This window comes from Mytilus galloprovincialis, chromosome 7, assembly GCF_965363235.1.
Source record: "Mytilus galloprovincialis chromosome 7, xbMytGall1.hap1.1, whole genome shotgun sequence".
Lineage (NCBI taxonomy): Eukaryota > Metazoa > Mollusca > Bivalvia > Mytilida > Mytilidae > Mytilus > Mytilus galloprovincialis.
The window spans coordinates 41,360,276-41,387,550 of NC_134844.1; the positions used below are offsets into that span (position 1 = coordinate 41,360,276).

At 30.7% G+C, this 27,275-nt stretch overlaps 1 protein-coding gene across 13 annotated transcripts in view; it reads left to right on the top strand.

The window, feature by feature from the left end:
* Window positions 1–1,767: 1,767 nt before the first annotated feature.
* LOC143083006 (uncharacterized) overlaps window positions 1,768–27,275 on the top strand; it is a 58,342-nt gene continuing 32,834 nt past the window's right edge. For 6 of the 13 annotated variants that reach the window (XM_076259103.1, XM_076259107.1, XM_076259108.1 and 3 more), the window contains exons 1-4: window positions 2,794–2,924; window positions 12,487–12,608; window positions 17,532–17,592; window positions 26,485–26,601. The gene's annotated coding sequence lies outside the window, so the exon portion shown is untranslated. Of the gene's footprint in view, window positions 1,784–2,793; window positions 2,925–5,506; window positions 5,570–6,889; window positions 6,983–12,486; window positions 12,609–17,525; window positions 17,593–26,484; window positions 26,602–27,275 lie in introns of those variants that run through there. The other 7 variants (XM_076259106.1, XM_076259110.1, XM_076259112.1 and 4 more) reach the window with 5 other exon arrangements.

Here is a 27,275-nt window from a genome sequence, read left to right on the forward strand (position 1 = left end):
AAATACAACAAAAAGAGAATATTTAGAGTTCATATACTTGGAAAAACTTTTAAGTTTTTTTTTAGAAAACACTATTTTTAAGATAACATTGTAGCTTACATTCTTGACTGAAAATATGAATTACTTGTTTTGCAGGAAAAGTGGTAAAACTGAGGTACACACAAATGTATTTGAATAGTTCTTTTACTGCTCTTAAATGGACCCCAGAAAAAATTATGGAGGTAATTATAGATAATTCATTCAAAGTATTCAAATATCATGTCAAGCATTACCCCAGAGAGTCATTTTTGACAACAACTGGAAACCTACGATATTTCTACCCAAAAGTCAAGATTTGTAATGTCACCATGCTTAATCATGTAGATTTTAAATGTTTCATTTACGAACCCAACTCTTATACATGTATGGAAGAAAAAGGAGAAGTCTAGATGTAATGGTCTTTCAGTTCAAATGTATACATTACTTTACAGATTGATTTTATGTTGTGGCATCAGTAATCTATGTTTTTGCTATCCTCACAATTGCAACGAGCCAGAATAATTTCAAAATATTTATGGTATAAAAGTGTAAATGTAAAACATTAAAGGAACAATTCTAGATGGTGAATCTGTATGCTTTTGTAAAGACAGATACATGTACTAAAATTGTGAAATTATACTTTCTAAAGATTTACATAATACAATTTTTAATTAGCTAAATTGATGCATATGAACCCCTTTTAAAAACCTCCTGTGAAAAGTCCTCTTAAAAACAACAGAAAACGGTTAAGAAAGATAAACAATTGAAAACTAATAAATACTAATAAAAATAACTTAGGAAATGGTCATTTTAAAAAAGTTAGTTCACTTAACAGAGCAAAACCGATTTTGAAGATGATAGCACATCCAGCAATGACAGAAACTTAAGAACAGGATTTGATTACATGAACACATAAACTGAAGTATTGTCCAGTGACAGATTTGATGTCATAGTTTCAATTATATCCTAATTTCAACGATTTTAGTGTAAAAGACAAATTAAAAGGTTATTACTTCAATTAAATATTCAAAGATGCATGAAACTTAATGAGCATGTAAATTTTATAACAAAAGTTGAGCATCTTCAAAGTACAAGCCGAAGTCAGATCATTTCCAAAATTGCTGAAATTTAAAAAAATACCTCCTTAGAGTGTTCAAGTAATTTAATTATGTTTTTAGAAGTGTAAAATGAATGAATTAAAAGGTCGTTAGTTTCATTAAATATTCAAAGATGCATGAAACTTAATGAGCATGTAAATTTTATGGGTAAAGTTGAGCATCTTCAAAGTACAAGCCTAAAATCAGATATTTTCCTAAATTGCTGAAATTTTCAAAATACCTGCTTAGGGTGTTCAAGTAATTTAATTATGTTTTTGGATGTGTAAAATGAACAGCAGGGGTACTATTAAAGGATCAAGTATTGTAATGGCAGAAAGCAGGGTATTTAATAAGACAAATGGGTCCTTCACAAATTGTATTAAAGTGTGAAATTGATAATACTACCCTTATATGAAAGGACACAGATAAGAAAGTTTACTTATACATTACAAACTACCCAAGTGTAATGTTAGAGGTAAACAAAGCTATTCAGATATTATCTTAAAACTTGGATTTTATTGAAAAATGACTTGACCTTAATGACACAGTATCTGATATAATATTCCATCTGACCCGATCAGAACAGTTTAGAACTTTATGATCTTTCTTTTGCTTAACAAATTTTAATTTGAATTGACCAATGGATGCATATATTTGATTAACTGAAGGTAAGGTTATTATATACCTTAATTTGTTTTCTTTTCAGCTACTATTTTTTTTTTTTCAGCAGGAGTATAATTATGAAGAGGTACACTGTAGCGATTCAGCTCAAAGTTTGAATATTGTAGAACATTATGAAGAATGAAAGATGGTAGTCAAATTATTTAATTTTAGGCACTGTTACATGCATAATCTGGTGACATCATTACATTTGAGTAAAAACTGCATTGCATTGAAGTTTGTTAAATTATTTGGGTTATTAGATATAGTTGTGTGCAGATGTTACCCCATTCAACCAAAAACCCTTTTGCAATGTAGAAATATTCATCTGTCATGCCAATATCAATGATCTATTTTTGTCAGATGGAAATTTTAGTTTCAAAAGCCATCAAAGTTGAACTTTATGTTTACATTAAGTGGTACAGTACCTGACACAAAGATTCATTTTTTTCAAACCTTGAAATTTAAGGCTGCTAGGCCAGATGCTGCTCAAATAATATAACTACTGGGGCCTGTAGAAATGTGGCATTGAGGTGTGGGCTTTTGCTCAGTGTTGAAAGGCCACACTATGACATTGAGATGAAGAACATCAATGAAATTGTTCTTTTAGGTTGGTTTTAGTCAAAAGTCTGTAAGAATTTTGAGTGATGAGTTAAAACACCATATCCTTTTTGTCAGACTGTATTTGTGGTAGGTATCTTTCATCCCTCAGTAGCAGGTTTTTCTCTTTCTTTGATAAACTATTTGAAACTTACATTATAAGTTTTTGAGGGTACACAAGGCCTCTGATATGTTTGAGATTAAGGAAAGGTTTATATTAAATACTAGTAGTTGAAATGCTCATGCATCTTGATGAAGTGGTAACTTAACAGAAGAATGACTAGACTGATAAATTCTCCCTTAAAACCAAGTTTATTTATAATTTACTTTACATAAACTGACAGAGATTTGGAAGTTCATTCTACGAAGTAATCTTTTGTTGAGTAAACTTTAATTTAAATACTTTTGATTTTGACAGGAAGACTTGACCTTGGTTGACCCGATGAAATGTACAGATACTTGTAATCATCAGATTATCTCGATACATCACAGATTTTACGGCTCTTCGCCTCAACGAATTTCACCTGTAAACCAATTAGGACAAAAAAGGTAGGTTGTGCAAATTACAGTTTTGGTATAATTTACAATTTTCCAGTTTAAAGAGGTGAATTGAGGCAAGTAAATAGCAATTTACCAATTTTTTGGTAATTGAATGAATTAAATGATATATGTGATGGGGATGATACCTGTATACTGATAGTAGGTATATTTGTTGTGTTACACTGTGTATGTATTGCTGGAGGTAGGGGAATACAAATCCCAGTTTTGTATGTTTATATTGTCTAAAGTTATCACAGGTATTTGTTCTACAATTTGTATTATCGACATGTGTTGCATGGTCATAATGTACAGTACATGATTAGTTGATTTTCGTTTGCTAAACATTCAAGTATTTGTTTTTCCTTCATTTTTAGTACATGGATTATGCCGTTAATGTCTTGTTTAGATTGTTTTACATTTGTCATTTAGGGGCCTTTTATCATAGCTGACTATATTGTAAAGGCGTTGCTCATAGTTGAAGGCCGTACATTGATCTATAGTTGTTAATTTCATGTCATTTGGTCACTTGTGGATAGTTGTCTCATTTGCAATCATAGTGATACCAAATCTACTTATTTACATCCAGTGGCTAATATTTCATGTATATTATGAAAAATATATACAGACATGACAGAGAAGTAATTGTACTGTATATTTTCCTAAATATACATAAAATATAAAAAACAGGAATTTTCAGAACATTTTTGGGGAATATGCCAAGTACGTGTAGTTTTTGATTTGTTTGCAAATTTGATGGAATGATGTAGTATAAAAAAAATCATAACAATCATTTACTTTTTGGACTTTCAGATAATTTATAAAAAAAATAATGGAATTTTTCAAATTTTCATTCAAAATTTAGGATTGGGATCATAAGTGTAAGGTGTCAGATTATAAGGGTGAAATATACATGTATAATCCATAACCATTTGTTTAGTGTCAGTCACTTGACAAAATAGAATTATTCAGGCATTGGACAAATGTATTGTATTTTAAAAAGTGATATACTATCTGAGTTATGATCATAATATTCTGTAGTAAATTTCTAAAAGTTGTATCCACCGATCTGCTGATGTTTTTGTTATCACTTTGTAAACATAACCAGCTGCTGTGTCTGGTTTAACATATAAAAATGATTTCTTTTTTTGTAAATTTCAGTTAAGACATGATAACATGACAAAAAATCTGCTACAGTAGGAGATATTAGCTTACAATAAAATTAATGTTTGCCACTATCTATATCATCATTGCAAAATAGTAGGATTATAATGTCCCAACATTCAAAGAGTCTATTCATACCTGTAGCCAGGGGGGTTCAGGGCCCCTTGAAACCAAACAAGCACTGTTAAAGTCAACGTTCTGTTCAAATTGTGACAATGTGACTGTTAAAGTTGAGTTCATGGGTCCAAATACTCCCCCTTGGAAATTCCTGGCTACAGGCCTGCTATTTGGTGAATTGTGTATGCATCTTTAGCCAGTTAGTTAGTCTACAGCCATTCATTTTGGTGAAGCTGCATCATTTAGAGACTTACCCAGTGGCGGATCCAGAAGAGGGGAAGGGGTTGGACCCCCCTTTTTTTTTTGACAATCAATACATTTGAATAGGGACATATGGTTGGAACCCCCCTTTAACCTTAATTTTGCAAGGATGTATCGAGGGGTGTAGTAGATATAGTAGCACCCCCCCCCCCCGCCCCCCCCCCAAAAAAAAAATAGAAACTTTTGACATACCCAGATCATTTTGTATTTTTATGATTAGAATTAAGTTTTTGTCTGAAGTCAGAACTCTTTAACTAAATAATCTGAAATATCACAAACCTATTAATGTATTTAAGGTTACATGTTGTATTATATTTGTGGGAGTGTAGCAACTAGTAATAAAAACATCAATATATATTTTGAAATTGACAGTAATGACCTTTCAAAGAGATTAAGTCAACAAGCATTTAAAACAGTTGCCTGCCAGCAGATATATAATTTGGATGATTATTAGGTCTCAGTATGTGGATGAAAAGTTCAAGATCTATTATGAATTCCCATGTTGTTGTGGTTAGTGTCTTTACATGATGATGGGTCTGATTTTAAAAAAGATTTAATGCAAAAATAATCTAATCTGAGACTAAAAGATTGATGTATTAGTCCCAGCTTTTATTAAGAATATATATTCAAGATTTAATTTTACAAATTGGAGAAAGTTTTGAATATGTTATATTTTATTTTTTAAGGGGCTTAGATCGATTGAGAGCTTCAAGCACAAATGAGCCTCTAGTTTTCATCTTTTCACTTCTTTCTACTTTATGGATCATTTAAATGCTTTTCATCTACAAGAAAAAGGAAGCCCTATAGTCTTTTTAATTAAGCATAAAGAAAAAATACAGGATGTATCGTGTTTCTTACATTCTTAATGTAGTAATGACATAACCTTTTATATTTATTTACATAAGTTTGTTACCAAACTTTACAGTTATGTTAAACAAGTACATGTACCAATTACATAACATATTTTACCTTTACCTTGGCCTAATGTTAAATACCTGTACACTGGAGTGTTACAGGTGTAATTGTCTTTTAGTAAAAATCACTTTTTAACCTATTTGTAGTGCCTGTCATTCATACACACCTTCGGGAACTTTATATTGTGTGATATTTCAAAGGTATGTGCAATTTTTTTGCTTAAGATTTTCAAAAATCACAAAATTTAAGATTATAATTTTTGTACCATATGCATAAATTTTAATATTTTCACTAATATTTTTTTTGTTTATCGAAACTTATTTTTGCATTAAACCTTTTCAAATGTTTACACCACCATGTAATGGCACTATTATAAACTACAACAACATGGGAAATTTTAGTGCATCTTGACCCTGTACATGCATATGTTGTATAATTGCCTCAATCCACGTCATTTCGGTTTCTAGTGGATAGAGATCTCATTGGTAATCAAATCACATCTTATTTTGATATGTTTATATATTCATTGTTATTTTATTTCATTTCATTGAAAGACACATTTCTGGAGACACATTTAGTCCTTAGATTGATGTTTTAAATTTGTAAATAGTTACAAATGTACTAGATTGGTTAACCATGAAGACAAATCAATTGTATAGGGAGGGGGTTGGAGAGAGTGTCATCTTAAATTCCCGGATAAATAAGTGCTGAATCCTGTATTCCCAAAGTAAAACATTCTTTTACAGATCTAGGAAAAAATTATCAATTAAATTCCCATAAAAGTAAAGACACAATTCTTACGTCCCAGAAGAGTACTTCTGTGTTCAGTACCTTGTATAGGTTCAGTGGCAGATCCAGGGGGGGGTCAGGAGTTGGAACCCCCTTTTTTTTTGGACCATCAATGCATTTGAATGGGGACATGTGGTTGGAACCCCCCCCTTTATCCTGGGTTAGGATTCCCCCTTTTTGAAATGGCTGGATCCGCCCCTGAGGGTTCAGGTTGATTTATATTTGGAAACTGATCAGTTTCCATAAAGCTTAGACGAAAAATCATATCATATATAATTGTTTTTATATAAGATGAATGAGAGTATGAAAATGTTCTACTCCTGTCTAAGGCTGTTAGATATTTATTTGTTTCATCCTAAAGGCTTTCAGACTTTTTTAAATAAGTTGAGCTTAATTGATTGATTATTGGTGGTTAGGGCCACTTTCAGAACACTTTGGTATTTAAAGGGATAAATGATACTATGAATTAGATGTGATACGTTTTCAAATGAGACAACTATCAGATATAAAAAAATAAGAATTTGTAGTTCTACTACACAGCATTGAATAAACAACCATCAACTACGGTAAGCCAGGCTTAATACAGGTCCTCAGTATAAAATGTTAAATCCTGCAAAAGAAATGACTAAGTATTCAGACATTGATACAAAACAAAAATCAAATAACCATTTTACTATAATATACATTAATGTACTTTCACTCAATAAAGGTTAGTCATCACGTCCTAGAGGCCTTTCTAGCCATGTGATCATAGTAGTTGAACGTACTGTATCATAAGCCAATGTCATCACTGAGGTTTTGAGTTCCAATCCAGCAAATGGCAGGTATGCTTGAGTCCGATCTAATTGACTACTAGGATTTACAGTTTTCTTACAAAAGGTCTGTGGTTTTCACCTTAACTTCCTGCTTCTTCCTCCAATAAAAACTGATTGCTACTAAAAAAAATCACAATAGTTCTGGAATGTGGCATTAAACATCAATCAATCATTCTGTCAATCATCTGGCCCTATTAATTATTTAACATTCATAGACTCTTCTCAATATACTTGTTTTAGAGGTTAAGCAATTGATGTCAGAGTCATATAACCAAGGCCAGTACTATGCTCGTTCCTGACCTGGTTACTCATCTTGCTAGGTTGGGGGAACTAGCTGGTAGCTTTCATATGAATACATGTTAACGTAACACAGATTCAAAGTTCAATATATAATGTTTATTAAATCAGCATTCAGTATGATAGTTTATCAATCACAATAATCACAATAATCACATAAGTTCATGAGACATAATAAAACAGTATGTCTAATATAAATCCAAGTCTATAACACAAGTATACGTGACTATAAGGCAAATCTGCCAAACTGCATGGTCAACTAATATATATTGTATATTTTATAATTCAATTTACATAACATTAATACTCATTTATCTAATTTACATAATAATGCTATTTTATCTATTTTCCCAAATATCAGGTCTTTGTGACATAACCTAAAATCTTAAAAGTAAGAAATCCCTTTGTATGTATAACACTTCTTTAATCCTTAATTCTCTATTGTCAATTTAGCCCTCAGAGGATTACATAATAATTTGCTTTACACTTATCTAAAATTGTGAAGATTTATATTAACTATTTATCAAGTAAATTATTTCTTAAGCTAGTGCTAAATATCTTAACTAATACTAAATTATAACAAATCTTTGAATTCCACATTTTAACATTCTTGTATCTAAAATATACTGGTTATACCCTTCCCTTCGTCGCCAAGATTGCTCCTGCAATCTTCAATTAAAATACAAAATGCATAATAAAAAAAAATATAATATTTTACACATAAATTATATAGCAACAATTGAATTACTGATTCCTGTCAATAAAATATAACAATATTTTGTGAAACAATTAAATCACTGATTCCTGCCAATAAGATATTACATATAAAAAAAAATAGTGTGAAAATATTAATAAATTCACTGATTCCTGTAATAAAACATTACTAAATATATATACATGTACATGGAGGGGGAATGGTCAAGTTTAGGTTGTCCATATCAGGGAAGTTCTCTGAAGTTCACTAATATTGACAAGTCTAACTCTCACATAATTAATGACAATGAGCTCATTGCATACTTCATGAAGTATTTCTAGGTGCATAAAGGGGCATAAAAATAGCAATATATAGCTGAAATATAAGATTATTAATATATTATTCATATCGGTCATCATCTGCAAGTTAAACACATAATTATTCAAATTATATCATCTTCTTATATAATGACCATAAGACATATTTAGACATATACATTTTTATATGATTAATCTGTGAATAATCTGGAAAGAAAATATATAATTAAAACAACAATAAAGCAATAGTAATGATCTCTATCAAAACAAGCAAGCATTTAAATAAGCAAATATAAGTGTCTTCTGTACACATATTCAATATAGACAATTAATGTTCAACAGTACAATCTTCACATTTTTCACCATTGGTAGTGAAATAAAAGTTACTAGTTTTCAACGATATTGTTTATACATCATGATACATGTCCACCTGGTTTCTTCTTTTGTTTGATCGTCATAGTAATTTTCCAGATATTATTATAAAATTTCATATCACATTGTCTTTTACTCTTCATCAATATTCATGTTAGGTTAATAAAATGTCACTTCAGGTCACAAATCTCTGCTAATAAGTTTTATAATATCAAATAAATTTTCACTAGGTAATATGATATGTTCATCATTGTTTGTCTTTCTTTAATTTTAAATGCACAATTTGGTCACTTCTATGGGTCCACCATTTCTTTATCTGTGTGTCCACCATTTCTTCATTTTGTGGGTCCACCATTTCTTCATTTTGTGGGTCCACCATTTCTTCATCTGTGGGTCCACCATTGGTAGGTTACTTCGTGAATGTAAGTGCAACCAATATCATAATCATACATGACACCAATTAACCCTAATTTATCTCTTATCATAATTAATTCATTTGAATTGGGGAATTTTTATTTATTTATCTCTTAAATATTCACTAGAATACTACAATTTTAGGTCAGTAACTGAACTACCTATTCATAAACATTACAATAAATAACATACTACATGTAAGAATTTCTAATTCTCTTCCTTTTATATTTTATCTTAATTTCCTATACTTTCTCGTCTTATTTCTATTTATTTAGCAACTGTACGCCAGTTTATTTTGTACTTTCTTATTTAGTATTCCTTAATTATTTTATCTCTTTAGTAAAAAATCTTTAAGTCATAATAATAAAAAACACAGCTCAAAAATAGTGATGCCTATATACAATGTATGTATACTAGGGAACACTTGATAGTTCTATTTGTATCATTGATAAAGTACATTTTGTATAATCTGAAGTAAAATTGGTTTAAAAGTACATCAGTAGATGTGCCGTTTACCTGCAATATTTAAGGATCTAATAGTAAGAACTACTAATGTAATGAATACATTTGTCCAGCAGGATTAAATTAACAGACACTATAACTTCTGAATATTGTGTACTTTAACCAGAAATTCAGAACAAAAATAACATTTTTCAACGATACAAAAGAATATTGTCACAATGCATTTATGTATGCTTATAATACTGCTTGAATATCTTAAGTTATAACATCCTTTTTTTTTTTTTTTTTTTTTTTTTTTTTTTTATTTCTATACTTAGTTTCTTAGTCCAGTTTAAATTTAATATTTTGTACGCAGCCTTTTCATTTTTGTACATTAACTAGCAATCATTTTATATAATCTGAATTAAAATTGGTTTTTAAAACGTACATCAGTAGTTGTGCCGTCCTGCCTGCAATATTTAAGGATCTAATAGTTATAACTACCAATGAATACATTTGTCCAGCAGGAATTAACTGACAGACACAGTATAACTACTGATATGGTTGTATTGTAACCCGTAATTTAGAACAAAATAACCCCTTTTCAATAACACAAAAGAGTAAGCATTCGTCTCATTGCATTGACTCATTTTCATTTAAGGTGAAACAAAATACTTATTCCTTTTTATTTATTTTTTTTTTTTTTACTTAATCTAGCAGAATATTAATATCTGTACAAAGTATATCCATTTTAATTTATACTCTCTGTATTATTTAAGGGTACATTGAATACATTTCATTTACTTATACATATCTTTTTCAAAATCTATGTGCTTTATAAGCTTTAAGATAGTCAATCCAAAAATATTATACTATCATTCACATTCTTAAGCACTGCTGATAATTCATTTTTCTATATCTAACTTTATCTCTATAATTACCTAATTTCAAATGGATACTATTTTCCAAAAGGGGGGGGGGGGCTATTATAATGTTTTCCGTAAGGGGGCTATCAGAGCTAAGGAGGGATTAGGATGAACTGAATTAGACATATTGAGTCTTTCTAGAGGGAAAATCCTATTAAAAGATCTTGACAACTTTAATTACAAAATAAGTAAAATTTAAAGATTTGGTGTCATATAAGATCATAAATAAAAGGTTGACTCACCTCTGCATACTCAGGAAAATTCACTGTTTCCTATATGGAGATATGCTGACTCTTGTCTTGGTTTCAGGTTCACATCCTACATGTATCCCTCCTCAGTACCGGAAAGCTGGGTCACTCCGCCACGTTTAACCAAGGCCAGTACTATGCTCGTTCCTGACCTGGTTACTCATCTTGCTAGGTTGGGGGAACTAGCTGGTAGCTTTCATATGAATACATGTTAACGTAACACAGATTCAAAGTTCAATATATAATGTTTATTAAATCAGCATTCAGTATGATAGTTTATCAATCACAATAATCACAATAATCACATAAGTTCATGAGACATAATAAAACAGTATGTCTAATATAAATCCAAGTCTATAACACAAGTATACGTGACTATAAGGCAAATCTGCCAAACTGCATGGTCAACTAATATATATTGTATATTTTATAATTCAATTTACATAACATTAATACTCATTTATCTAATTTACATAATAATGCTATTTTATCTATTTTCCCAAATATCAGGTCTTTGTGACATAACCTAAAATCTTAAAAGTAAGAAATCCCTTTGTATGTATAACACTTCTTTAATCCTTAATTCTCTATTGTCAATTTAGCCCTCAGAGGATTACATAATAATTTGCTTTACACTTATCTAAAATTGTGAAGATTTATATTAACTATTTATCAAGTAAATTATTTCTTAAGCTAGTGCTAAATATCTTAACTAATACTAAATTATAACAAATCTTTGAATTCCACATTTTAACATTCTTGTATCTAAAATATACTGGTTATAGTCAATCCTTTACAATAAAGTTCAACATGCTGACTTTGTTGGTACCATACTTGTTAGTAAGTTGAAGTATTCTAAGAAATAAAATGTAACTTAGCGTATTGAAACAATAAACACATATTGGTAAAATTATTTATGACAGTATGTTAAAGAAGGCCTCAATAGTTATTTATTTTATTTTTGAAAAAAAACCTTGAAGACAATTTGAAAGTCCTGTTTGATATGAAGTGCACATGTACAAGTACATGTTACATGTGTATTTGGTGTATGGTTTATATGTCTTTATAGTGTATAAGGAATGCTGTCTTTATTGCATTTTGTGGTTTCCAAATTTGTGGATTTAGAAAAGGATTGCACTTTGTTTGATTCTATTTTGTGGTTTTGACATAAGTTCTCCAAAATCCATGTAATTTTATAGTTCCCAAGGAATAATGATAAATCCCCAGTACATAGATCCCACATATCATTTCCCTAATTTCTACAATAAAGTTGATGATGGAACTTTTTTGCACTAGTTTAACCTCAGTTGCTTCTGTTCATTGAACTGAGATTTTAGATTGCTCTAGACTTGATTGAAAACCAATTATTGATGTAACCTGGCAGTTTGGTAAGAATGTAGTTACAATCATTGTCAGTGTGTTAATCTGAATTATTCATCAGTTAAAGTTATATGTTACTATAATTTACTTCTGTCTACCAAAATAACTTTACCAAAAATCTCTGGTATTTAGTGGAATTTTGTTGTGGTAAAGTAATAAAAAAGATACAGTAAAGAATTGTGAAGTAATTTAGTTTTCTATATGTTTTGTTATGTATTTTAAAAATCTGTGATTTAACATTGTGATTGAAAAAATGAGAATAACAATTATGCATCAATTGAAAAAAAATGTGTACAATCGAACTTTTCAGTTAAAAATCATACCACATCTTCTTATATCTATTGTATGAATTTGACCCTTGACTTTAACTTCAACTTGTACATACTCTTGTGATAATTCTAAAAATTTTCTTTTTGTATTCCAGATATATATTAATGGTCCTTTAGACTCCTGAAACCTGGGGCTCTTAGCCAAACACTAAATTCAAGTCACAGCAACAACTTACAGTCCACTCGGAGCTGGAGACATAACCAGCAGAATTTATAGGTTAGAATGCTATTTCAATTTTACAGGGACTTTCAGAACATTGACAATGGACTGAAATGATCGTAAGATATTGCAATTTTATATTTTCACTGAAAAAACTCTTTTAAAACTTCAGGATTGTATCAGAAACGCCCAATTCCATAAAAAAAAAAAGACCGTAAACACTTAAATAACTCTACTTGGCTGATATAGTCTTATACAAAAAAAGATTCACCTAAAAAAAAGTGTTTAATAAGGTAGTTGATTCCAAGAAAAACTTTAAAAGTCAGCTGTATTTTATTCTCATATCATTGGTGGATCCAGAGGGGGAGGGGGGTTGGAACCCCCCTTCTATTTTAACAATCAAGGCATTTGAATGGAAAATGCCTTGATTGTTAAGAAAAAAAAAGACACAGAAATTTACAACTGCAGATCACCATACAGTAAATTATTTAAAGCAGGAGGGGTTGGCTCAATATAAAAATAAGGAGATGTGGTATTATTGCTTTTAATGTTTTTGTGGCCTAATGTAGCACACTTTTCGTATCGATCATTCTTAAAAGTATTGACAAGTCAGACAGAATTGACAATTAGGTGTTATAAAAGACTAGTAATTGTCATGTTTTGATTGGTTGGTCTATAATAACTAATTAATTTGCATACTATATTCCCATTAAACAGTTGTAATATTCTGTCAATGTTTCAATAGGTAACAAGTACACAAAGTGCACAGTAACTTTTTGCATATAATTCACATATTTTAACATGGCCTTTTGTGTAATTGGATGAATAACTACACAAAGTACACAGTAACTTTTTGCATAAAATTCACATATATTTTAAAATGCTATTTTGTCTTTTGAATTAATAAATTAAATTTCAACACATCTCTTATTTTTGATATGTGTGGACCAATGAGACAGCAACCTATATCATTTCTTACTCTCAACTTGATACTTTATGACCTTCTTATGTTTCTCACAATCCATGAATTTTGTGGGGTGTGTCATCAACCTAAGTCAGATCACTCTAGCTGACCTTGACTTTGACCTTTTACCCATAAGATAGTAAAATACTGTCTGAAAATCTTGTCTGAAATGTGTTTGTAATAAATTGTCATAAATTTTGTACCTAAAACTTGAGTTGCATTGTATGAAGGTGATTTGACATTAGGTCATTGCGGCTTTGGCTTCCCCCACTTTCCCAAAAAATGGATTGGTATTTTTAAAATATTTATATGGCTGAAGGCCAAAAATCTCAAAATGTCATGGCCTTGATACTGAAGGTAGCTTTAAAAACCAACAATAAACCACACTGGGTTATGCCTGCATTAAAATAGAATTTAAAAAAAAATAAAAATCTTTACATAAACGTTTCTACTATTACTGGACATTACAGATTATCCCGTCAAACTTCTTAAGTCATGATGGAAATATCCAAAATGCACCCTAAGTGACTTGTTGTCTGATCAGTAATGGTCAAGTTTTCCATAATTACCGGTTAAGTATCTCAAAAATATGGCCTGTTTGGTATAAAAACATAGCTACAAGATTATGAGACAAATATTTAAGAATCAAATCTTGTATTTATATTTAACATTGATGAATAATTTATTAATACAGTAGATTTAATGATACTAATATGTTCTATGATTGTTTACAACCTTTTGTAGTGATGTAACACAATGATAACCTATTATCTGATATTTTACTGTCATGTTTTACTGATGCTTCAGGGGAGGATAGAGAATTACACTCAGTTTAAATATAGCATTTAATCATTATAACAAACAATAGGTGTGATGATATCGCCACTGTTGACTTAGTCGCAGACCTTGATTGAAAGACCAGTTAATGAGTGATTAATTTTCTTATTCATGCTTTCTTGAGGTTTCAGGGGTTGATTGTGATCCTTTCTTTAAATCATAATGTAGGATTTTGCACCAATTTGGAAAGATAAAGAGATACCCTGAAAAGAGTGTTCCATCCAATTCACGGGGAATTAATTGCTATCAGTATAATAAAAAAAAAATACATTGTCAATGATATATTTTTCATCTTTATACTGCTATGTTTCATAAAAATTATATATTTTTAAAGAAAAAATTCAAACAACTCACATCTGAAAAGGGTGAACACCCCTTAGAAAAATGCTGTTTTTTGCCAATTTTAAACCTCTTATTTGACCCTCAGGCCAAAAAGTCGTTTGAAGGGGTGGTTTTTTGTGTCCTGCCCAGAGAATGGTCCTTGTACTAGTACTGCAACTTTATCTACAAAGTAATATCGTTGGAACATATTTCCTTGCCAGAGTAATCTATGGAAGGTGACAGTCCAATCAAAATGTCAAAAAGTAGGGGTACTTTTTTGTCGAGCCTGCAACTTTTGTTGCAGAAAGCTCGACATAGGGATAGTGATCCGGCGGCGGCGGCGGTGTTAGCTAACTTCTTAAAAGCTTTATATTTTAGAAGGTGGAAGACCTGGATGCTTCATACTTTGTATATAGATAGATGCCTCATGTTACGAAGTTTCCGTCAGTCACATGTCCAATGTCCTTGACCTCATTTTCATGGTTCAGTGACCACTTGAAAAAAAAGTTCAAATTTTTTGTAATGTTGAATTCTCTCTTATTATAAGTAATAGGATAACTATATTTGATATGTGCGTACCTTGCAAGGTCCTCATGTCTGTCAGATAGTTTTCACTTGACCTCGACCTCATTTCATGGATCAGTGAACAAGGTTAAGTTTTGGTGGTCAAGTCCATATCTCAGATACTATAAGCAATAGGGCTAGTATATTCAGTGTATGGAAGGACTGTAAGGTGTACATGTCCAACTGGCAGGTGTCATCTGATCTTGACCTCATTTTCATGGTTCAGTGGTTATAGTTAAATTTTTGTGTTTTGGTCTGTTTTTCTCATACTATATGCAATAGGTCTACTATATTTGTTGTATGGAACGATTGTAAGGTGTACATGTCTAACGGGCAGATGTCATGTGACCTTGACCTCATTTTCATGGTTCAGTGGTCAAAGTTAAGTTTTTGAGTTTTGGTCTTTTTATCTAATACTATATGCCATAGGTCAACTATATTTGGTGTATGGAAATATTTTATGATCTTTATGTCAGTTGCACAGGTTTTATTTGACTGTGACCTCATTTTCACGGTTCATTGCACAGTGTTAAGTTTTTGTGTTTTGGTCTATTTATCTTAAACTATAAGTAATAGGTCAACTATATATGTTGTATAGAAGCATTGTTAGCTGTACATGTCTGCCTGGCATGGTTCATCTGACCTTGACCTCATTTTCAAGGTTCATTGGTCTATGTTAAGTTATCTTGGTTAATGTTAAGTTTATGTGACAGTTGTTATAAAGCTTAGCTTTATACTTAGGACTATCAACATAATATCAATGATTAGTATAGAAGGCGAGACATTTCAGCGTGTGCACTCTTGTTTTACTTAACATGGTTCTCAAATTAAAAGTAGCCATTAAATTGCTGATTTCTTTTTGAAACACTTCAAGTAGATGACTTGTATTTTTGCTTGTTTGAAAACTTACTGGACTTATTGCATCCTTGATTTACATGTATGAATGCAAAGCCTTCAACCCAACCAACCAAAATATAGAAATAAGAAGATGTGGTATGAGTCCAATGAGACAACTCTCCATCTGAGTCACAATTTGTAAAAGTAAACTATTAAAGGTCAAAGTAAGGTCTTCAACATGGAACCTTTGCTCACATAGAACATCAAGCTATAAAGGACTCCAAAAATGACTAGTGTAAAACAATTCAAACAGGAAAGCCAACAGTCTAATCTATATAAAAAAAAACAAGAAACGAGCAACATGTATGAACCACATCAACACATAACCACAGAACATCAGGTTAAAGTAGATATATTTCTGCAATGCATGCCCTTTTAGTTCATCTGGCCTAAATGATCATTTCCCCTCCATTGACCATCTTCTGTCTGTTGTTTATACAGGGCGGAAATGTTCAGAGCATTGAGATAAACATACTGTCCTTTTACTTCAAACTGTCCAACATCTTGTTATAGGAGTTATTGCCCTTTAATAACATTTTTTCCCATGTTTCAATATTATTTTTTATCTTACATTTAACTAAAACAGATAAAATGAAACTCTAAAAAGTCAAAATGATCAGCCGAACAAGATCTGGTGCCAAAATCTTTAGGTGATTCTTCATTGGAGTTATTGCTCTTGTAAAAAAAGAAGAATTTTCAAATTTTTAGTGCCTTTGCCTGTATTATCTTAAAATCTATTAAATAAACAGCAAGTCAAGATCTACTTATAAATAATTTTGAAAAAAATGTTAGTAGAATATTTTGAAGTGATTGCCTCAAAAAAGTCATAATTGAACTTTATAAATAATGCATAACTCTTGAAGTATGCTCAATCAAAGTATAAAAACGATTTCAAAATCCATGAGCAAAACCTAGGAAAGACTTATAGTATTTATATTTGAAATAATTCTCTGTAATATTTTAAATAGATCATCAAAGAATGCAGTTAGAAAACTGGCATGTAGATAAAACATATAGTTAATAAATGTCTATAATTTTTGTAGACTTTTTAAAATCTGGACCAAATCCAGGCCATTATAAGTACTATAAGTACAAATATGTGAGAAATCCTGAATTTCATCTGTATGTCTGAGTTCATTAGTAACTTTGATGGACTGTGATAACAAATAATTAGTATGTAATATTAACACCTCCACATTCAGGCTTTTATGAGGTAATTATACAATAGTTTTATAGAAACTATCATATTTAACAGAATCTTTTACTTCAATTTTGTAAGTTGATGTTATTTTATTCCAAAATTATATAACATTACACTTCTGTCTGATTGTGTTGAATCTCAACCTCATTTTTGTTGAAATGTGTAAATTTTTTATGACATTTTTTTATAATTACAGACACCTGAGAACAAGGGCCACACAATTTGAAGGGAGTTGTTAGCTGGTGCATCTTAAGGAGGTATGTTCATGTACTTAATCTGTATATTTAAGTAAAAATATATGATATTAAAGGTGGTGAGATTTTGCCATCACTTGGCATACTTTTCCATTGTCCATCCATCTATCCTTGGTCAAAATTGTTTCTTAAATCCTCTCCTATGAAACAATTAATGGGTCAAATATTCACAAAATTTACCTATCAAGGGAATGTTATTTAGGGAGTCTAGATTAAAACTTAGATCAAAATTCTTAGGATTTGATCCATCATCAAACATGTGTCTTTTGCTGTTGTTGCTAAAAATAGAACATAGGAGAAACATGCATTTTTTAACTAATATCTCTAAAAGGATATAAATTATCAACAGCTGAAGGTATTCTTCCTATGGAAATCTCAGAAAATGGGACAATTTGTTTTTGAATTATTGCCCTTGTTAAGTTGTAATATAAATTTTTTGCATATTTTACAGTTTTTTGACTGATATACAAAATGTATAACAGAAAATGCAAAATTGACAGTGGGTAAAAATTATCAACAGTTCTGGTATTTTCTTCCATGGAGTTTAAAAATATAATGTTGCTCTTCTGTACTTTTTGGTTTTTGATGGACGTTTGTTTCATGGCAATCATTCTTCATCTTATTTTTTGTATCAAAGGCTAGTATTAAAAAGTTGTTGTAATTTTCAAATTTATTTCTTATTGTTAACTTGAGTTAAAAATGGGAAATAGTTTATAAACAATTTCAGCCTCTTTATGCAAACCTAAAAAGCCTTTTTATAGTGAATGCTGTTAACACAGTATAAAACAGAAATACATGTAAAAATAAGGGTCTACACAGAATGTAATAAGCTCAAACTAGTGATTGTCATAAGTACCAGATGCCTACAGACATGACAGATACTACTCACAAAATATTAGGTTATCTCCCTTACATAATCATGAAACGTGACAAAAATCATCTCTGGTACTAAAAGATATGTCTATAGCGTAGTAGTTATCTAAGAATAATAATTATATAACATTCTAAGGAGAAGCATCAAGTACATGGCATATTCAACTGCATTCTGTGTTAACTATAATCAGATGTTGGCAAGATTCTGTCACAAGTTTTTGGAAATAACCGCATTATTTTCAGATCATATACATGATATTGTGTAAAGATAGTATAATTAAAAGCTTTTATAATAGTACATTGCTGTGTTGATGTCCTGGGATTGCTGTCATTTTAAGGCGTACATACTTCATTCATGCTATAATTCTGAAAGGTGGATTGGATGAATTTCTGAAAATCAGTCGGTCATTGGTCTGACTAATTAGCCATCAGTCCATGCAGTCATAAAATTTTTTGTTACAATTATTATAAGTTTATGTGTCTGTTTTTCTTTAACTATAAATAATAGATCAACTATATTTCTTGTATGGAAGGGTGGTAAGCTGTACATGTCTGGCTGGCATGATTCATCTGACTCTGACCTCATTTTCATGGTTCATAGGTCACTGCTTAGTTTTCTAAGTAGGTGTTTCTTTCAGGAATTTGACCCTTTTTAGTATAGAATATGATACAAAATCTTTTTTTAAGGAACATGAGAAAGCTTGGATAAAAAATGGGTATCTGTGACCTACATTTCAACATTTCAGTAATATATATAAGAAAATTAAGGTCTATAACCTCCACTTTTTTTTGTAATTTGAAATCTACATAAATGTCAGTTTTTGGTGTTTGTAATACTCCACAGTATTGCTAACCTTGAAGTTTAGATGATAAAACAGCTATAATTGTTTACCTTTGACAGGTAAAAATGTCTTTGATGTTACAGGTGTTCACCAGGAACACCCTGAAGGCTAATTAACGGATGTTTCCTACAAATGATGTATGTTGAGTTTGACTCATAAAGTATGCTATAATAAAAGGTTTTGGTTCTTTTTCTATTTCTTAAGTAGAAAGTTTTGTCTTTGCTGAAAATCCATTTTTAATAGGTGTATATTTTATATTTTGGTGGAAGAAACAAAAGTCGCACATGTTTCATACAAATGAATGAACATAAATGATAGTTTGATTTGATATTTAATGAGAAAATTTGTGTTTTGTATTTTTTTTTAAAGGAACAGGTACTAGTACTCTAGTGTCTCTCTAAATCCAAATACATAACAAGAAATTTCAGGATCAAAATAGTAGAAACTATAGCCATCATTCCTGGGTTTCATCTATTTTACAATGTCATTGACATCTTCAGGTATTATGGAAGGTTTATAGGTGATAATAATGTCATATATCATACAGACATAACTCCATCAAGAATAATATTGTTTGTCAAGTAATGTTTTGTTTATCTGCAGTTCATCATCATTTTAGTAGCTTCTCTAGTTCATGAAGTGCCAAAAAGAGTCCTACTCAAGAGTAATAAGTTATCAACAGATCTTTTCAGTTTAAAAAGTCTCCTGAAATAACATTACGATGTTGTTATTGTTGGCTATTTAAGGATACAATGACCTTTTGAAATTTTGCTTGGAATGGTATTTAGAATAAACAGTATTGTGCTGATGTGAAATGGCAGATATTAGAAAATGTCTAAAGCATTGTTTACTCATGCTATTTTAGCTGTTTTAGCTAAAAATGGTTTCATTTAGATCTACTTTCAGTCACAATGTTGGCTAGTTGCATTGAAAAAAAAATGTAAGGTAAATATTGCAATGAGATAGCAACCTACCATCACTACTTAATACTCACACAAGACATCTTTATCATTGAAGGAAAAACAGTATTGTGTTTGAAGAGTTGCAATTGTCAGACTCAAATACTTGGTGGAATGTTTGAAGCTTTGCCACCGTCAGACACAATTGATGTTAGCATGTTTGAAGAGTTGGCATCATCAGATAAAAATTGATGATGCTGCCACTGTCAGACACAAATTGATGGTGGCATATTTGAAGAGTTGCCAATATCAGACACAAATTGATGTTAGTTTGTTTAAAGAGCTGCCACTGTCAGACACAAATTGATGGTGGCTTATTTGAAGAGTTGCCACTTTCAGACAAAACTTATGGTGTTATGTTTAAAGAGCTGCCACTTTCAGACAAATCTGATGGTGTTATGTTTAAAGAGCTGCCACTTTCAAACAAAACTGATGGTGTTATGTTTAAAGAGCTGCCACTTACAGACAAATCTGATAGTGTTATGTTTAAAGAGCTGCCACTTTCAGACAAAACTGATTGTGTTATGTTTAAAGCTCTGCCACTTTCAGACAAAACTGATGGTGTTATGTTTAAAGCTCTGCCACTTTTAGACTCAAAATTGAAGGTGGCATGTTTGAATTTTTACCACTGTCAGACAAAAAAATTATGGTGGTGTGTTTGGAGAGTTTTGTTCATTGAGGCAAATATTGTATTTTCATGAATATTTGATTTGTGATTATGTAGATTTTAGCAGGTGCATAATTTGCTATGCCACAAATCCCTGATGCTCTGTATTTCAATCTTCATTGAATTTAATGGTAGATTTTCTCAGTATTGGATAACAGAAGTTCATATCTTAGTTAAAAATTTGTATCGTTTTTCAAAAAGGTTATTCGTACTATTATTGTATTTTATACACGATCTCCAAACATGTAAGAAAAGTAAGTAAGATATAAGACATAATGGATTCACAGTATATATCTAATGTGATAGAAAATAGGGATAAGCTTTTAATAGTTTATGGTGACAATAGAAATTTAAATGAAAGGGTTAGTGAATCAGAGCCATTTATGGTTGGTTTCATTTTCAAGTAATGTAGATACTATCAGTGTATCAGTTTTCAAACACTGCAGAAATTTATGTAAGATATTTAAAATATATGACTGGCATATGCATACTTGTGGTAACTTAATTACAATGGTTGTAACAAAACCGGTTTGTCTTTTATGGCACCTGATTTAACAGAATTGCAAAAACTTTGATTTTACCAATTAGTTATTTGTTACATATAATTTATAGCTAATTGAGGTAAGGGAACTAAGGTTTATAGAATGCATGATAAAAGTTCAATTATCAAAACATTTGTCTGTTTGTGCATAATACCTCTAATCTGTATTTCCTCAGAAACCTTGCATCAATGTTATCTAGGCAAAACAGATGCTTGTAATAATATATTATGTTTTTTGTTGAGGTTTTCAATTTATTTGAAGCTATTATATCTTGTATCAATTGTCACATCTTTACCTTCTGGCCTGCATTTCACAAAAAAATTCTCTCAAATTTATCACAAGTATATGGGCTTTGCTCATTGTTGAAGTGATCTATAGTGGTTACTTTCTGTGTCATTTGGTCTCTTGTGGAGAATTGTCTCATACCACATCTTCTTTTTTATATGAGCTGTTCAAGACTTAAAGGTAAATTTTGTCTTAAGATTTTTTTTTGTGAAAAGAAGGCTGGTACTTAGCTCACCTGGCCCGAAGGGCCAAGTGAGCTTTTCCCATCACTTTGCGTCCGTCGTCCGTCGTCGTTGTTAACTTTTACAAAAATCTTATCCTCTGAAATTACTGGGCCAAATTTAACCAAACTTGGCCACAATCATCATTGGGGTATCTAGTTTAAAAAAATGTGTCCGGTGACCCGGCCAACCAACCTAGATGGCCGCCATGGCTAAAAATAGAACATAGGGGTAAAATGCAGTTTATGGCTTACAGTGATATTGTTTGCCTCAAATAACAGCCGAAATTTGGCCTTTTCCCCTAGAGAAAATTCCCAATTACTAAAAAAAATGGCTTAAAATTCCTCCCAAAAGGGTCTACATTTTCCCCCAAACAGTGATGGCATTGGTAGTAATGTTTGTAAATATCGTATTCATGTTATTATTTTGATATTATAAAGCACTTTAGAGATCCGGTTTTCTGATCAGAATCATCATGGTGTTTGTAACACAAGTGGTTTTTAATGCATTAAGTACCATCATTGCTTCTGTTTCTTTCCCCTCTCTGAAAAGTACCTTAAGGTTAAAAATGTCTGACAACCAAAATAAAAATGAAAAAAACAGTGCAAAAAAGACAGCATAAAATCGGAGATGTGTTTAGAATAATATTTCCCAATTTCAATAAAAAATATGCATTTTTCCCAATAAAAAACGGTAGAGGTAGTTTTGAAAAAAGACAACAATATCACTGGCTTATAACTCAAAAACCAAAGCGTTTAGAGCAAATCTGACATGGGTAAAATTGTTTATCAGGTCAAGATCTATCTGTCCTTAAATTTTCAGATGAATTGGGCAACCCGTTGTTGGGTTGCTGCCCCTGAATTGGTAATTTTAAGGAAATTCGCTGTTTTTGATTATTATCTTGAATTTTATTATAGAAAGAGATAAACTCTTAACAGCAATAATGTTCAGCAAAGTAAGATTTACAAATAAGTCAACAGGACCGAAATGGTCAGTTGACCCCTTTAGGAGTTATTGCCCTTTATAGTCAATTTTTAACCATTTTTCGTAAATCTTGATAATCTTTTAGAAAAATCTTTTCCTCTGAAACTACTGGGCCAAATTAAACCAAACTTGGCCATCTTGGCCATAATAATCATTGGGGTATCTAGTTTTAAAAATGTGTCCGGTAACTCGGCCAACCAACAAAGATGGCCACCATGGCTAAAAATAGAACATAGGGGTAAAATGCAGTTTTTGGCTTATAACTCAAAAACCAACGCATTTAGAGCAAATCTGATCATGGGTAAAATTGTTTATCAGGTCAAGATCTATCAGCCCTGAAAATTTCAGATGAATCTGACAACCTGAATTGGTAATTTTTTTTTTTCTGTTTTTGGTTATTACCTTGAATACTATAATAGATTGAGATAAACTGTAAACAGCAATAATGTTTAGCAAAGTAAGACCTAAAAATAAGTCAACACAACCAAAATGGTCAATTGACCCCCTAAGGAGTTATTGCCCTTCATAGTCAAATTTTTTAACAATTTTCATAAAATTTGTAGATTTTCACAAACTATTTCCACTGAAACTACTGAGCCAAGTTCATTATAGATAGAGATAATTGTAAGCAGCAAGAATGTTAAGTAAAGTAAAATCTAAAAACACATCACCATTACCAAAACACAATTTTGTCATGAATCCATCTGTGTCCTTTGTTGACCAAGGTGAGCGACACAGGCTCTTTAGAGCCTCTAGTTTGTTTTATACAAGTGACAAACCACTTCAATTGGTTGTTGATTTTTAAAGTTTTCCTCTCGATATGTATGATATATATTTGCCACTGGACATTAAGCAAGAAAAATTAGTATGTCTTGTAGAACAATTCAAGTGAAATATTGTTTCATGCTAAGACCAGACAAAACCTGTCTGACCCAAGAGCTTAAATGTATGAATGCATGATACAAGCTTTTTTGTGCAGTACCATCTCGATAAAACATAAATCAAAATATTACATGTAAGGCATTTAGTTGTTCCATGACTAAGTCATTTTTTGTTGTATTGTTTCTGTTCTACTGTTTCTGTTCTGATATACCCTTGGCTTTTATATATTCTGCTCTGAAAGTTCCTGATGAAAGTAATTCCAGAAAAGCGCTTTGATTTCATATAATGATCTATAATTTATAAAGTGTTGTTTTGATTTTTTAATGCTTTTCAGGGATTAAAGTTTTATGTACCAGATATGCAACAGAAATTTTATAAAACTTAGACTATATTTAATGAGATTTATGAAGGAAACATCAAATATTGTTGCATTCAACTAGAAAGATATTGAATAAATGAGTTAATTATCCAGCAGCTGTAAATAATTCATTAGGCTGCAAATTTATCTGCCGATTAATTCTGGAGTAAAAGTTTTTTGATATCTTAAAACACTTTTTACGATATTATGTTAGACTTTAGTTTAAAAGTTATGTAATCTTAATTTGACTTTGTCATCCCTAATTAATGATGAAGAAGAAGAAATTTGAAGCAAAATGTTTCGGGGTTGCATTATTATGTTCTGGATTATGTTGTTTGACCGAATTGTGAGTCGTTTGTCTGTCTCAAATTCTGTGTCTTAAGATAATTTTTAATTTTGCTGCAAATAAGAAAAATATGTTGATATGCAGTATTATCAGAGTAATATCCCAGGAATGGAGGCTGAATATGAGGACTCCAATTTTGTTTTTCTTCTAATACATACTTACAAAAACGTTTTGACAGCTTTAATGGTCTTAATTTATTTTATGAAACCAATTTCAGTTGCCCTTTTTGTGTGACTAATATGTTGTAGGCTTTTTGAAATCATGAAAAACATTTTGTATAGATGCCTTTGGAAATATCAAAGTCTTGGGAGCTCCCTGGTTGTGTCATCCATTGTAAGAGGACCTTAACCATCAAATTTAAGGCTATTTTTTCACTAGTATGGGGATTGAAAAAGGAAGCTCTTGTAAAATTTTGAAAATCTTTTGGTTTGTCATTTCAGAGTTAGAGGACTTTTAAAAATGGTTATATTTCAGTAAATTGTTCACATGTTGTACAATAACTTGAGTACGCTTGGATTGATTTACTAAAACTTTACATAAATGCTAGATATCCTTGGAATTTGAACACATTTCAATTTTATCATGTTATGGGACTTAAACCTTTAGATGAAGGAACTTGTTTGTATGTCACACAATCACTATAAGTATGCTTGATTCAAACTACTAAGATCTTTACACTTTTGTTGGTATTGGTGCATTACGAGCCTTTTCAGTTATTTTTTTTTCTTTTTCTGGTTTGTGCATATTAAGGGCTGTAGCTTAATATACATCTAATTAATGTACCTTGTGAAAACCAGTCAATTTTCTTCTAAATTTTCCTTATTTCTACCAATTTTTCCTATATAAAAGTTTAGTAAATGACAATAGTACAGTAACCTGCCAAACATTACAATATATATATTTTTGAGCTTTAATATTTGAAAAGTTTTGTCTCACTGGAATCTGATGATAAGAATATATCTTTACGGCACTGTACTTGCTTTGAGCATACTAATAACCCTTCACTAAAGAATGGACTAGAATAATTACCTGTTGATTAGTTTGAAGAAGTGAATTCAATCAATTTGGCAAAATATTATTGTGAAAGGAAAAAAACGTTCAAATAAGTACATATAAAAAAGGAGTCCAAGTCTTTCAAATACTGGCAAAGCCTTAAAGGGAGTTTAATGGCAATTTTGAATATGCAGGATTTGATTTAAACTACCAGACTTAACTTATAAAGCTAGAACAATTGAAAAGTTCTGAAGATGTGTTACGTTTAATTATAGCACAGATTTGTACAATGACTTTGAAAATCACAATAAACCTTGAATATTTGTTCTAAGAATTAAAATAACTTAAAATAGTTTCATTTATAACCATTATACATCATTTATTTTAAACATTAAAGATATTTATTATCTATTTTCCCATAATTTCTATTATATATAAACTTTACATTTATTTAATGGCCCTTAAGAAGAGAGACATAATGATTTTAACTAGATAGGTTTTATGTAATATTGATATACAGGAATAAGTATTTTTTACTGATAGGTTTTTGATTTGGATCCAATTATGGACATTGAGGGGGAGTTTACATAATATTACTACAAGATAAGGATCTCTTAGACTATATCCAGTTTCATTATCAAGAAGGGGTCTCATGTAAAGGGGTCAGAATCACATAAAATTCAAAAGTAGACAAGAAATTAAATCCTTTCATTTGTTATTTTATCAATTGATGATTTTTTGGAAAACTAAAAAGATTTTAATTTTTGAAATATAAAAAGATTTATTTGATATTTTCATTAGCTTACAATTCAGAAAAATTCACATAAAATCATCATTCATGTTTAAAATGCCATAAATTGTACCCCATGGTGACCCCCACATATGGAATCTATTGGTTAATCAAACAGTAAAGCATTAAATACAATCTTTTCTCTATCACTAGTGTGGAGTGCATTTACACATCTGGAACAGACTGTAGCCTCTCTTTGAAGGTCAACGTTTCTCCTCTTGAAATTTTTGTAAAAAAAGTTTAGGATATATAGTCAATCCTGCCTTGCAGGTAAGTGGGATAGTTATTAGAATTATTTAAATTTTAGTAAACTGATTTATGAAATTGATAAATAACTTTCTACTAATTGGAAAAAAATATAGTTAACACTCTCTGATTGTGTGATTTTAAGATGCCGGCCGGTAAAATTTACATTCCGACATATTTGATGCACTACTCATCTCAGCGGAAGTTATGTATAGTATTTTTTGTTTATTGTCTGAATAACATGTCTTTAGAGAGTTTTTTTTCTTGGCATTAGATAAAACAAGATTTAATTGTAAGTTACATAATGTTTTGAAATATATCATTTGGTATTTAGCTGTTGTTGTCATCACTTGGGAAAAATGATGAATTAAGGTAACCTTTATTTTTCTTTTAGAAGAGATTACCTTTGTTTTTTTTTACATGAAATGTTAAGGAGTCTTTGAACTAAAATATACATATTTCATGCTATTAGATTTTACATTTATTTCATACATACAAAACAATACAACTAAACACAATAATAATAATAGTGTTAAGGGATTGCTGTCTAATTTTCTCCTAAAGGGTAAGGCATTTGTACCCATTGTGGTCACTTTAAACTAGACAAACCAGAGGGACAATATATTATTGATATGAATGAATCACTCAAAATTTATGGTAAAATTCAAAAAGAACACAATGTACATGGATTTTGAGAG